The 14359-nt window shown below is 42.8% G+C and overlaps 1 long non-coding RNA gene across 3 annotated transcripts in view; it reads left to right on the top strand.

The window, feature by feature from the left end:
* The first annotated feature begins 240 nt into the window (after window positions 1-240).
* The window catches only part of LOC137570607 (uncharacterized), a 781848-nt gene continuing 767729 nt past the window's right edge, over window positions 241-14359 (top strand). For all 3 annotated transcript variants that reach the window (XR_011031108.1, XR_011031107.1, XR_011031109.1), the window contains exons 1-2: window positions 241-326; window positions 1087-1106. This is a non-coding gene — a long non-coding RNA (uncharacterized lncRNA). The remainder of the gene's footprint in view (window positions 327-1086; window positions 1107-14359) is intronic.

Raw genomic sequence — 14359 nt, forward strand, 5'->3', positions numbered from 1 at the left:
AATAACAATTGAATACTCTTTCATTTGACCACTAACCAAAATGTAGGGCATACCTAATTGAACATCTTTACATTTTCCATCGTTACACATAAAATGATTCAAAAATAAAACATCAAAGATGTATTTGAGAAGTTTAAAGAGCTTAAAACAGTATAGGAATATTAACATAGTGTACTGTTTCCTAGCAGTATACTCCAGCTGTGTGAGTGTAACATGAGGTTGCTTAGCAACATAGAGAAGCTTCTCTGTTGTCCAGAAAACGTACAATGCTTTGATGCTGCTATCTCAACCTGGTCACAGCCTGAATGGATTTTTGAACCTTTAAGGTGCTGATGTCATTCTTTGAATGTGTCATTTGCCATAATGCTATGTGATTTCAAAACACTAATACAGCATGTTCATGAAAAATGTTATTTATAAATGACGCTTTTCATGAATTCTGACTCTGAGGCATTATGAATGCCTCAAATATAATTTGCATAAAAGGCTGGCAAAGTCAAAATATAATAGTGATGTTACATTGAAGATTTATTAACCATTCACTGGCCATGACAATTGAATTTTATATAGGCTACCAGCATACCAGGTGATAATACTTTTTCAGCATGGATTTTGATCAGGATAAATGTTTATAAAAACAATTGCTGCAATATCAGATTGATATCATATTAATATATGTAATTTAAATACTTATTTTAATAAAAAACATCCCTACAGTGCCTCTTAAGGATAGCACCATGTGTGTTTGGATGGTCAACAAGTAAAAGCCAGTACGTGGCTACTCACGGAAACTGTAACAACCCACATGGCTTCCAACATGGGAGGATATCTTGTTAGCAGATGTGTGAAAACCCCTCCCTCCCCCCACAAAGCACCTTTGAAGAACAAGGGTCTCTTTTTCTATTTATGGGAATAAGTAAAATGGGTTTATTAAGCCCACCAAGCTTCCTGAATTCCTGAACCATATAATGATGATATTTGGTTCTGATTGAAGTGAATGATTAATATTTGAAAAAATAAATTTGTACTGAATCTGTAAAACACTATTTATCACCACCTAATTTCAAGATTTTTGATTGCCAACAGATGGTTCTACATCTCTTAAGGTACGTGCACTCCTTTGACTGATTCCTTCGAACCAGAATCGAACCAGTGACCTAAGGATCTCAGATAGATATTCCTCTACAGTCCCCAGCTCTACCAGCTGAATGATGTTGGCCTTTGGGGATTAGGACCCGATCCCTCAGGCGACATCGCAGAGCCAGACTGCACAGACCCAAGTTAGCTGTATCGCTGACGACTCGCTCTGTTGCTATGTGGGGTGGCAGAGGGACAACGGAGTGGTGGGTATGTGACGTCACACAGCGGGCGGTCACGCATCTGTACATACCTTTACCCTGATATGATAGATTATCTGATATTTTTTTCTGTGGCGTGAGTCTTGTCAGTTAGATTGTAGTGCTGTCACAGTATGTAGCGCTGTCCTGTAGTATTATTTTGTTAATTGCATTTTTAGTGTGGGGAATACACATACATGTGTGGCAATATAGAATGTATTTTTTTGGATCACTTTTTTCTCCTGCTCTATCCACTATTATTATCATCCATAATACTTATATGAGATTAGTATGGCTTGCTTCCACTTTCAGTTAGTCTGTAGTCAATTATAAAAGAAACACGTGTGAAGTTGCTCTGCCGGAATAATGTCTAATGTTAAACTCAAGCAGCATTTAAACCTCAATTTCCTTGTGAAATTGTTTTCCAGTGTGATACGGAGATTCTGAAGCTAGGAGACAATTGATGGACTGGAAAACTCTCATGTCATTGAGAATTTACCAGCTGGAATGAGCATGTGAAACATAAAGGCAATGCCAAGTGTTCTTTATTTATATCAATTATGTTGTTGAATAAGTACCAAAGGGCCACACAGTTAACCAACATTACCTTGAGTTTCTGGCCAGGTAAACAAGTTAAAAAGAAGGATCCCAATCTGTTAAAGAGCAGTGCTTGGTTTCTCTCTATCAGGACAATGCTGCAGCCTCCAGTGCTCTGTCTGCAAAGCAGTGTCCTGTGGATAAGAAGATACCAGTGTTGGGCCATCCACTTTACGTACTGAACATAGCTTGATGTAACTTTCACCTTTATCCAAAGTTTAAAACCACATAGAAATTCACGGTGGCGTTAAATACTATTCCCCCTCCGAGTCATAGGGACTCGGAAAGAGAAATTTGCGGCGATTGCCGGAACCACGAATTACCCTTGAGCGGAGCAGGCACTATAGCTTTAGAAACCACCTGCTTTTGCAACATATTGTTACTATTTAGAGGGTGTAGGGACAATGGAGCTGCTTCCGCTGGCCAGTGTGAGAGGGGAGAATGTGCTCGAGGGTCACTCAAGTGTCAGGCATTGCTTATGATCTGGCATGCTTGATCTTTAGGCGATGTTAGGGGGCTCCTGTACATGCTAGAAACTTCCTCTATGGTCAAGTTCAATTCAACATATGTACGTAGCTTAAAGAGGGAGGCAGGGATGGCCTGGGGCATGTACAGGTTCCTGGCCTTATTGATATAACTGGCTACTCACTGAAGGTTCCCTTCCAGTAAGTTGTCAGTATTTCCTTTGCAAACTAATGGCTTATTTGTTTACTATATATTTTTTATTAAAAGTAACTTTATGTTCATTTCCTTGTTCATAGTTTTGCTATAGTAATTGCCTTCTCAATGTGGAGAAGTTGCATTTGGAAGGACTTGTATTCAGTATTTATTCTTTATATAAGTGCTGAATCTCAAGTCAATGTGGAGACTATAAAGTGGCATTAAAGCAAACCTGAGCTAAAAATAAACTCAAAGGTTATTAATTGTATATGTAGTAACAATGGTACTGTGAGAAAACGCGGAAAAGACGGCGCTTGTACTGACAGCAAGGCGGCTGATTCCGCGTCCAACGCGGCGGTCTGCACGCGGAAGCGTGCATCTAGTGACATAGCAGGACGCGGAAAAGCCGCCGCATGTAACGACAGTAAGGCGGCTGGTTCTGCGTCCAGCGCGGCAGTTGCACGCAGCAGCATGCCTCTGGTGTGGCTGAGTCTGTTAGTTCACACGGGTTTAGGAATACGCGCGCGCGCGCTGAGAGGCAGAACTTTTATGACGACCAAGAGGGGACCAGCTGACCAGGCTGGTCAGCTGACGCCAGAGCAAGTTTCTATTATTCCATCACTTAGAGGTGGCGCCAGAGAGTGCTACACTATATATAGTTGCTGCTGGCCAGTCACAAGTTGTCTGCCGTTGCGAACACTACGTGGAAGCACTCAGACCTTAGCCAGATCCTGCAGTGTGTTTGAACCAGGTGGACCTGGGAATTCACACTGAGCCAGATTACTTGTATTATATTCTGTTTATGCTTAGACCAGTTCCAGGGTGTAGAGACCACGGACCTCACACCCAGACTAGGGAACCTGTGTTATCAATCTGTTTATGCTTAGACCAGTTCCAGGGCGTAGAGACCATGGACCTCACACCCAGACTAGGGAACTTGTGTTACCATTCTGTTATACATCAGACTAGTTCCAGGGTGTAGAGACCACGGACCTCACACCCAGACTAGGCATTGTTTGATATCTGTTATGAATTATTGCTTTCCTGACTACTCCTCTGATCTCTGATTCGGTACCTCGCACATCTGATACTCTGTTGCCAAACCCTGCTTGCCTTGGATACCGAATCAGCCTTCTGTCTATGTACCTTATCTGACCGTGTGTTGCCGACCTGGCTTGCCCGACCTCGAGAGCCATCTCTACTATTAAGAGATAGTTTCCAGATCACTCAGTGACATTTGTCTTTATTGTCACTCACTCTCTGGACCTTCCTTCTTCCAGCCTGACTCCGCCCCTTGGGGAGTCTCAGGCTACTGGAAGGTTTCCTTATCTTTAGAGCAGTATTGCCCATACTCCATACTAGGTCTCTAATTTCCTGTGCTATACTCAAAGTACTACCGTTACACCAAACACTCACATTATCCAGGTGTCCAGAGGTTAGCAATATATCTGTATTATCGGTGATTCTGCAGATTATCAATAATCAGGTATATATCTGTATTCTTGGTGATACTGCAGATCACCAATAATCAGATTCTCTCTGTGTGCTGACACCGATCGTTACAGGTACATAGTATTTGTGTACATGTAAAAGGGGTGCTGGAAAAAAGGGCACCAAATGTAACCAATAAACATGATTTTGTTTATAAAAGGGCATCGGATATAGCCAATAAAGGGGCCAGATGTAGCCAATAAACATGATTTTGTTTATAAAAGGATGACAGATGTAGCCGATTAATTTGATTTTGTTTATAAAAGGCTGCCTGTTTGTAACCAATGAGTGTGATTCTATTTGCAAAAGGCAATAGATGTAGCTGCTATTAGAATTTAACCCTAACCTTAACCCCCGGCACCTAACTTTAACCCCTCATGGTGATGCCTAACCCTCGACCCCCCTCGGGGCCTTATCCTTAACCCCCCCCATGGTGGTGCCTAATCTTACCTCCCCCGGTGCCTAACCTTAACCTGCCATGGTGGTACCTAACCCTTATACCCCCCCTATCCTTAACTCCACCCTGGAAGTGCTTAATCCATGGGCATAGCAATAGGGGGTGCAGAAGTTGCAACCGCATCAGGGCCCTTGGGCCAGAGGGGCCCCGAGGGGCCCTCCCTCAACTGCAGTATTAACTCTCTATTGGTCCTGTGCTCATAATAATCACTTCTATAGATACTTTGGATAGTGGTAATCATTAACACACTGTTCCCCATCTCCTTCTTGCACCTCTGACACTGTAGTTGCCATTGGCAGGTTTTGGTGCGCCGTATCAATTGTTATGTATAGAGTGCTTGGGGGGCCCCATTGTAAAACTTGCATCGGGGCCCACAGTTCCTTAGCTACGCCACTGGCTTAATCTTAACCCCCCTCATGGTGGTGCCCAACATTAAACCCTCAGCCCTTAAACTTAACCCCCCCATAGTGGTATTCAGTGAGATGGTTGTAGCTCCAATATTTAAAGGATATAACCGGTATTTGGCGTAATCATTGTAGGCACATTTTATGTCAAAGATATAAACGTTATTTACAATGATCTTTGAGGGTGCAATCTTGAAAAGCTATAAACGGTAAAGGTATAGCCAGTATTTGCTTGAACAAAATAGCTGGTATTTTTTGTGGATTGTAGTAGCCGCAAATAAAATTAAACAAATAATGAGGCCAAAATGTAGTTGTAAAAATATAGCCTTTACTATATTAAAGGCATATAGTGTAAGCAGGATTAAAATCATATATACCAAAGCACACGCGCGCCAGCACTAGATGTGCCCTGCAGATTGAACAATACCAGTATTAATGGTTAACACAGCCTCCCCCTGTTCGCCTCCTCCCTTATCAAACAACAATTATAACACAAAGAGGTAGCGCCACTAAGGATCAGCTGTACACCACACTATCCTTCTCCCAATTAAAACAGGTGACATGGGCTCAACATCAATCTCTCAATATACTAATAGCTTATAACATATCCTATATCAGTCCATTGGGCTAAAATGGAAACAAAAACAGTCTCTAAAGTGACTTGATCGCCTATCTTCAGAATCCTTCAATTTTTTCCACGATGGCAATAGGTATCCTCCACCACACCCTTTGTGCCAAACTCACCGTCCACCTAGACCCTCAGACAGGTCTAGTCACGCATTGGGACCATTACCAGGTCGTCCCCCACCTCTCTGGCACGGATAATGATGATTCACCCTTGTCCCTCTCTTCACCGATCACCGTCTTCTTAATATATATTGCTGGACTCCAAAAACCTCAATAAAAAGGACCTCTCATAGCGTAATACTGTATAGCATTTATTACTTTAAAACACAGATTGCACTCACGTTTTCCAAGTTAAAATCAAAGCACAGAGTTTTTCTTGAGGCGGGCTCTCCCCCGCTATTGTTGGCCGCAGGCAGGCTGGTTGCTGTAGTCCCTCCGTGTGCTACACCGTTGGTGCGCGCTCCCCTCCGGCTACACTCCACGTAAGACGCCTGACGCTCGATAAACGCTTCCTGCTTGTGTGGTTAGGCTCCGCCCGACATGTTTCGTCATCAAATGACTCATCAGGGACACGGGCCAACCACGCAGCAGGCTCTACAAATACGTGCGTAATCTCCTTCCCCCTCCCATCCGCGCCACCCATCTGTCAGCCTCCAATGGGAGCTCTTACCACCCCAAACACATTATCCCCACTCGTAGCACCCAGCCTACTGTGCACGGAGGAAAACCGCCCTTACAAGCCATATATACATACATTAATGTCAAAATCTTACGACCATAAAAAGAGCCTTCCCTAACTTAATAATGAATCTCTCCCTCCTATCACATCCAAATCTCTATTTATACTTAACATACCAATATTGTACTAAAATTAATCTATATTCCCTATTTTTCAGTAAAAGATGCTGATAAGAACAAAAATAATGATGAATTCCCTGATACTAGTCAAAGGTCCCCTACTTTCCATACCCCTAAAAACGAATAAAACACTCCTTTTACGCTATGTTCCTAATCCTTTAATCTCAGTCTTCCCACCCCCCATATTCCATTTTTCAATCACCCAGAAAACATTTTATATCCACATCTATGTTCAACCCTCCTGGTCTCAGTGTACCCATATTATATATCCACCTGGTCTCCTCTTGGGAGACCATCCGGGTCATATCACATCCTCGCCAGGAGGGGATAATTTTTTTAATAGCACAAAAAGACAAAAGTTTGGGATCACAATTATGATCTTCCCCAAAATGGGCTGATAGGCTATGATTAGGGAAACCTTTACGTATATTTCTTACATGCTCCCCCATCCTTTCTTTCAGAGTTCGAGTAGTTCTGCTAATATATTGCCATCCACACACACACCAAGCCATATAAACCACATATCTATCATTACATGTCACAAATTGTTTAATCCTATATTCCTTTCCATTACTAAATGAAGTAATAGAGGAGGTTTTCACCCCCCTAGCCTCCCTGCAAGCCAGACAGGCCCTGCATGGGAAGAAGCCGGGTGTCTGCCACCCCTGCATTCTAGGTGGTTTGACCGGGTTCACACAACTGGGCGCAAGGATTTGCTTGAGGTTCTGTGCCTTCCTATATATAAATTTTGGTCTAGGTGGAATGATGGTCCCCAGCACCCGATCCGTCCCCAGTACATCCCAATGTTTGTGAATAATTCGCTGCAAATCTCTGTACTGTGTACTGAAACCTGTAATAAATGCCAGGTCATACTCACCTTGATCCCCTTCATTAGTCCGGTTTGTGAGGAGCTCCTCCCTCCTCCTTTGTCTAACTGTCTCAATTTCCATTTGCAACTGATTCTCCTCATAACCCTTCTCAAGGAATCTGTTTTTTAATAGTCCTGCCTGCTCATCATAATCATCCAAATCCGTACAGTTTCTACGCATACGCAGAAACTGTCCCTTCGGTATCCCCTTTATCCAGGATGGGTGATGGGAACTTTTTACAGATATATACCCATTCCTGTCTGTTGTTTTGAAGTAACTCTTAGTTCTAACCCTTCCTTCATACCTCATGATCTCCAGATCCAAAAAATGGATTTTCTCCTCACTGGATTCAGCTGTTAGGGATATACCCACATTGTTGCTGTTCAATTTATTAATAAATTCCTGCAATCCCATTTCCCCCCCTCCCCATACAAAGAATAAATCATCTATAAAACGCCCCCATGCCTTAACCTGTGTGGCCTCCCCCAGTATCCCCTCTTCCCACTTTCCCATAAATAAATTTGCGAGGCTAGGAGCATAACTAGCCCCCATCGCACATCCTTTGTGCTGCCTGTAAAAACTCCCATTGTGCCAAAAATAATTACGTTCTAAAGCGAACCTTAGCAACTTGAGGATATATCCCTTCTGTTCCTCTCTCATGGAGTCATCCCTATCCATATAGTATTCCACTGCCTCCAAACCTAGGTCATGACTAATGTTCGTATATAGGGAGGCGACATCAGCTGTCACCATAATGTCGCCCTCTCCTATTACCAAAGTATCAAGCTTCTGTAACATGTGCGTAGTATCCCTAAGCACATTGGGCAATTGTCCGACCAAAGGTTGCAAAAATTCGTCGAGGTACTGTCCTAACCTATGAGTCACTGATCCTATGCCACTGACTATGGGCCTTCCTGGGGGATTTTCTCTGCTCTTGTGAATTTTTGGTACTTGATATATAATTGGAATTCTTGGTACATCAGGGATGAGGTACCTAAATTCCCCATCACTAATGTATCCCCTATCCAAGCCCTCCTTTAATATTGTCCTTAATTCCTGCATATACATCCTTGTGGGATCACCCCTCAAAACTGTATACGCTTCTCTGTCCTGGACCAGTCTGTCCAGTTCTGTACTATACTGCTGTTTGCTTAGGACCACCACTCCACCCCCCTTGTCAGCGGGACGGATTACAAGATTTTTCTCTTCAAGCATCTCCCTGGCTATGTTTTTCTCCATATAACTTCCATTATCAGGCATTCGATTCATATCCTTGATGACCAAATCCTTAAACACCTCTATGGCATTATAGCTACTATCCTGGGGAAAAAAATTGGACTTATTTTTTAAAGTTGTATGTCTATATTCATTATGGGTATCATTCCTTACTACATTAGGCCTACCCGCAAAATATTTCTTTAAGTGCAATTTTCTCGTGAATTTATTTATATCTATATATGTGGAAAATTTGTCTAATCCTTGCTTCGGTGCAAATTTTAATCCCTTGTCCAAAAGTGTCAATTCTTTCTTATCCAGTGTGACCCCGCTCAAATTATATATCCCTTCCCCTACAGATTTCTCATCCTTTTTGTTCCTCCCCTTCCCCCCCCCTTGTGCCTCGTCTTGCCCTCTTTTTCCTGGGTACCCCTGATAACCTAAACTCCCCTCCACCCCCTGATTCCAATCCCTCGGCCCATACCTGGGCCCCCCCTCTAAAAAAGGTTCCATTTGTCTATGGTGTCTAATGGGATCATACCTATTTGAGACAGGGATCCCATATCTGTGATCAAACGCATTTCTATCCTGTCCCCTATCATATCCCTGATATGAACCCCTATTGTGTCCCCTACTCCCCCCCCCCCACCCCCTTACGCTCCCCCCTCTATTCATTGTGTCCTGTGATCCCCCTTGTGCACTTGCCCCTACTTCCAATCCCCCCAATCCTTCTCTCACAGTGATACCTTTACTTTCCTCAGCTGTGTTAGTGTTATGTGTCTTAGCTTGTGCAACTTTTAAATCCTCTTTTTTCTTTATTTGCCATTTGTAAACCTCATTTTTACGTGTCGCTTCTGAATCCCTCTGGAATTTTTTTCGTTTCTCTGCCATTATTTCCTTTTCGTTCCTTTCCAGAATCTCCCCAACTTTTCTAGTTTTTGTTTTATACTCCTCTGTGCCACTGATAGGCAGTAGCTTCTGTTTAATGCCATCTATTTCCCCGCCCAATTGTTCCAACCTTTGTGTTTTTCTTTTAATTAATAATTTTACCAAACCACTTCCACATTTATCAAAATATTCAGCCCATTCTTTATCATTTTCCTCATTATCTTCACCATCATTGGCTGCCATCTCCCATCTCAAACGTCTCGGTACAATTCCTTCCTTGTCATATTTTGTCAATGTGGCTAAGTCCCACCAAGTGGCCTGTTCTTTAACTGCCACATTTTGGAGTTTCTTGAACTCTTGCTCAACACTACTTCCTGCTTCCCCCATATCAATAAATACTGTGTCCAAATCCACAACCCTCCGGGCTCTATGTTCAAACACATCCATGCCTGCTGCGCCTGCGCTATTCATCTAAGCAATATATACCAAAGCACACGCGCGCCAGCACTAGATGTGCCCTGCAGATTGAACAATACCAGTATTAATGGTTAACACAGCCTCCCCCTGTTCGCCTCCTCCCTTATCAAACAACAATTATAACACAAAGAGGTAGCGCCACTAAGGATCAGCTGTACACCACACTATCCTTCTCCCAATTAAAACAGGTGACATGGGCTCAACATCAATCTCTCAATATACTAATAGCTTATAACATATCCTATATCAGTCCATTGGGCTAAAATGGAAACAAAAACAGTCTCTAAAGTGACTTGATCGCCTATCTTCAGAATCCTTCAATTTTTTCCACGATGGCAATAGGTATCCTCCACCACACCCTTTGTGCCAAACTCACCGTCCACCTAGACCCTCAGACAGGTCTAGTCACGCATTGGGACCATTACCAGGTTGTCCCCCACCTCTCTGGCACGGATAATGATGATTCACCCTTGTCCCTCTCTTCACCGATCACCGTCTTCTTAATATATATTGCTGGACTCCAAAAACCTCAATAAAAAGGACCTCTCATAGCGTAATACTGTATAGCATTTATTACTTTAAAACACAGATTGCACTCACGTTTTCCAAGTTAAAATCAAAGCACAGAGTTTTTCTTGAGGCGGGCTCTCCCCCGCTATTGTTGGCCGCAGGCAGGCTGGTTGCTGTAGTCCCTCCGTGTGCTACACCGTTGGTGCGCGCTCCCCTCCGGCTACACTCCACGTGAGACGTCTGCCGCTCGATAAACGCTTCCTGCTTGCGTGGTTAGGCTCCGCCCGACATGTTTCGTCATCAAATGACTCATCAGGGACACGGGCCAACCACGCAGCAGGCTCTACAAATACGTGCGTAATCTCCTTCCCCCTCCCATCCGCGCCACCCATCTGTCAGCCTCCAATGGGAGCTCTTACCACCCCAAACACATTATCCCCACTCGTAGCACCCAGCCTACTGTGCACGGAGGAAAACCGCCCTTACAAGCCATATATACATACATTAATGTCAAAATCTTACGACCATAAAAAGAGCCTTCCCTAACTTAATAATGAATCTCTCCCTTCTATCACATCCAAATCTCTATTTATACTTAACATACCAATATTGTACTAAAATTAATCTATATTCCCTATTTTTCAGTAAAAGATGCTGATAAGAACAAAAATAATGATGAATTCCCTGATACTAGTCAAAGGTCCCCTACTTTCCATACCCCTAAAAACGAATAAAACACTCCTTTTACGCTATGTTCCTAATCCTTTAATCTCAGTCTTCCCACCCCCCATATTCCATTTTTCAATCACCCAGAAAACATTTTATATCCACATCTATGTTCAACCCTCCTGGTCTCAGTGTACCCATATTATATATCCACCTGGTCTCCTCTTGGGAGACCATCCGGGTCATATCACATCCTCGCCAGGAGGGGATAATTTTTTTAATAGCACAAAAAGACAAAAGTTTGGGATCACAATTATGATCTTCCCCAAAATGGGCTGATAGGCTATGATTAGGGAAACCTTTACGTATATTTCTTACATGCTCCCCCATCCTTTCTTTCAGAGTTCGAGTAGTTCTGCCAATATATTGCCATCCACACACACACCAAGCCATATAAACCACATATCTATCATTACATGTCACAAATTGTTTAATCCTATATTCCTTTCCATTACTAAATGAAGTAATAGAGGAGGTTTTCACCCCCCTAGCCTCCCTGCAAGCCAGACAGGCCCTGTGTTAACCATTAATACTGGTATTGTTCAATCTGCAGGGCACATCTAGTGCTGGCGCGCGTGTGCTTTGGTATATATTGCTTAGATGAATAGCGCAGGCGCAGCAGGCATGGATGTGTTTGAACATAGAGCCCGGAGGGTTGTGGATTTGGACACAGTATTTATTGATATGGGGGAAGCAGGAAGTAGTGTTGAGCAAGAGTTCAAGAAACTCCAAAATGTGGCAGTTAAAGAACAGGCCACTTGGTGGGACTTAGCCACATTGACAAAATATGACAAGGAAGGAATTGTACCGAGACGTTTGAGATGGGAGATGGCAGCCAATGATGGTGAAGATAATGAGGAAAATGATAAAGAATGGGCTGAATATTTTGATAAATGTGGAAGTGGTTTGGTAAAATTATTAATTAAAAGAAAAACACAAAGGTTGGAACAATTGGGCGGGGAAATAGATGGCATTAAACAGAAGCTACTGCCTATCAGTGGCACAGAGGAGTATAAAACAAAAACTAGAAAAGTTGGGGAGATTCTGGAAAGGAACGAAAAGGAAATAATGGCAGAGAAACGAAAAAAATTCCAGAGGGATTCAGAAGCGACACGTAAAAATGAGGTTTACAAATGGCAAATAAAGAAAAAAGAGGATTTAAAAGTTGCACAAGCTAAGACACATAACACTAACACAGCTGAGGAAAGTAAAGGTATCACTGTGAGAGAAGGATTGGGGGGATTGGAAGTAGGGGCAAGTGCACAAGGGGGATCACAGGACACAATGAATAGAGGGGGGAGCGTAAGGGGGTGGGGGGGGGGGGAGTAGGGGACACAATAGGGGTTCATATCAGGGATATGATAGGGGACAGGATAGAAATGCGTTTGATCACAGATATGGGATCCCTGTCTCAAATAGGTATGATCCCATTAGACACCATAGACAAATGGAACCTTTTTTAGAGGGGGGGCCCAGGTATGGGCCGAGGGATTGGAATCAGGGGGTGGAGGGGAGTTTAGGTTATCAGGGGTACCCAGGAAAAAGAGGGCAAGACGAGGCACAAGGGGGGGGAAGGGGAGGAACAAAAAGGATGAGAAATCTGTAGGGGAAGGGATATATAATTTGAGCGGGGTCACACTGGATAAGAAAGAATTGACACTTTTGGACAAGGGATTAAAATTTGCACCGAAGCAAGGATTAGACAAATTTTCCACATATATAGATATAAATAAATTCACGAGAAAATTGCACTTAACCATTTCCGCCGCCCGGACGTGAAGCTCACGTCTGGGCGGCAGCTCAGCAGCGCTCCCGCGCTTGGGCGCGCTCCCGCCCGCGATCGCGGGCGCGCCCCCGCATCCCCGCTGTGCCGCCCGGTAGCCCTGGGATCAGTGAAAGGGAACATGGTTCCCGATCACCGATCCCTTTCCCCCGCAGAAAATCCGAAGCGCTCACCTGTGAGGCTCCGGCTCTTCTGCCCGGCCAGATTTCCGCATCCCCCTTGTACTTCCGCGTAGCAGGAAGTACAAGGAGGGAAACTAAAAACGAAGGTGGCCATCTTGTGGCCAAATAGTAAACTACAGCTACACATATTAAACATAACAATTTACACAGAAAACAACATTAAAAATTAACAGTTTATGTCCCACACCAAAATATTCCCCAAATAAAAGTTTTAATAGTAAAAAAAAAAAATTACAATTAGAAAAAAAAAAAAAAAGACATAAATAGTTACCTAAGGGTCTGAACTTTTAAAATATGCATTTGAAGGGCGTATACTACAAACATTTTTAAAATTATAAGCTTGTAAATAGTGATGGACGCAAAACGGAAACGATGCACCTTTATTTACAAATAAAATATTGGCACCATACATTGTGATAGGGACAAAATTTAAATGGTATAATAATCGAGACATACGGGCAAATAAAATACATAGGTTTTAATTATGGTAGCGTGGATTATTTTAAAGCTATAATGGCCGAAAACTGAGAATTAATGAATTTTTTTCCATTTTTTTCTTATTAATCTTGTTAAAATGCATTTACGGTAAAGTGGCTCTTAGCAAAATGTACCACCCACAGAAAGCCTAATTAGTGGCGGAAAAAACAAGATATAGATCAATAAATTGTGATAAGTAGTGATAAAGTTATTAGCGAATGAATGGGAGGTGAAAATTGCTCTGATGCATAAGTCGAAAAATCCCCGCGGGCTGAAATGGTTAAAGAAATATTTTGCGGGTAGGCCTAATGTAGTAAGGAATGATACCCATAATGAATATAGACATACAACTTTAAAAAATAAGTCCAATTTTTTTCCCCAGGATAGTAGCTATAATGCCATAGAGGTGTTTAAGGATTTGGTCATCAAGGATATGAATCGAATGCCTGATAATGGAAGTTATATGGAGAAAAACATAGCCAGGGAGATGCTTGAAGAGAAAAATCTTGTAATCCGTCCCGCTGACAAGGGGGGTGGAGTGGTGGTCCTAAGCAAACAGCAGTATAGTACAGAACTGGACAGACTGGTCCAGGACAGAGAAGCGTATACAGTTTTGAGGGGTGATCCCACAAGGATGTATATGCAGGAATTAAGGACAATATTAAAGGAGGGCTTGGATAGGGGATACATTAGTGATGGGGAATTTAGGTACCTCATCCCTGATGTACCAAGAATTCCAATTATATATCAAGTACCAAAAATTCACAAGAGCAGAGAAAATCCCCCAGGAAGGCCCATAGT

The sequence above is a fragment of the Hyperolius riggenbachi genome, chromosome 4, assembly GCF_040937935.1.
Source record: "Hyperolius riggenbachi isolate aHypRig1 chromosome 4, aHypRig1.pri, whole genome shotgun sequence".
Taxonomy (NCBI): Eukaryota; Metazoa; Chordata; class Amphibia; order Anura; family Hyperoliidae; genus Hyperolius; species Hyperolius riggenbachi.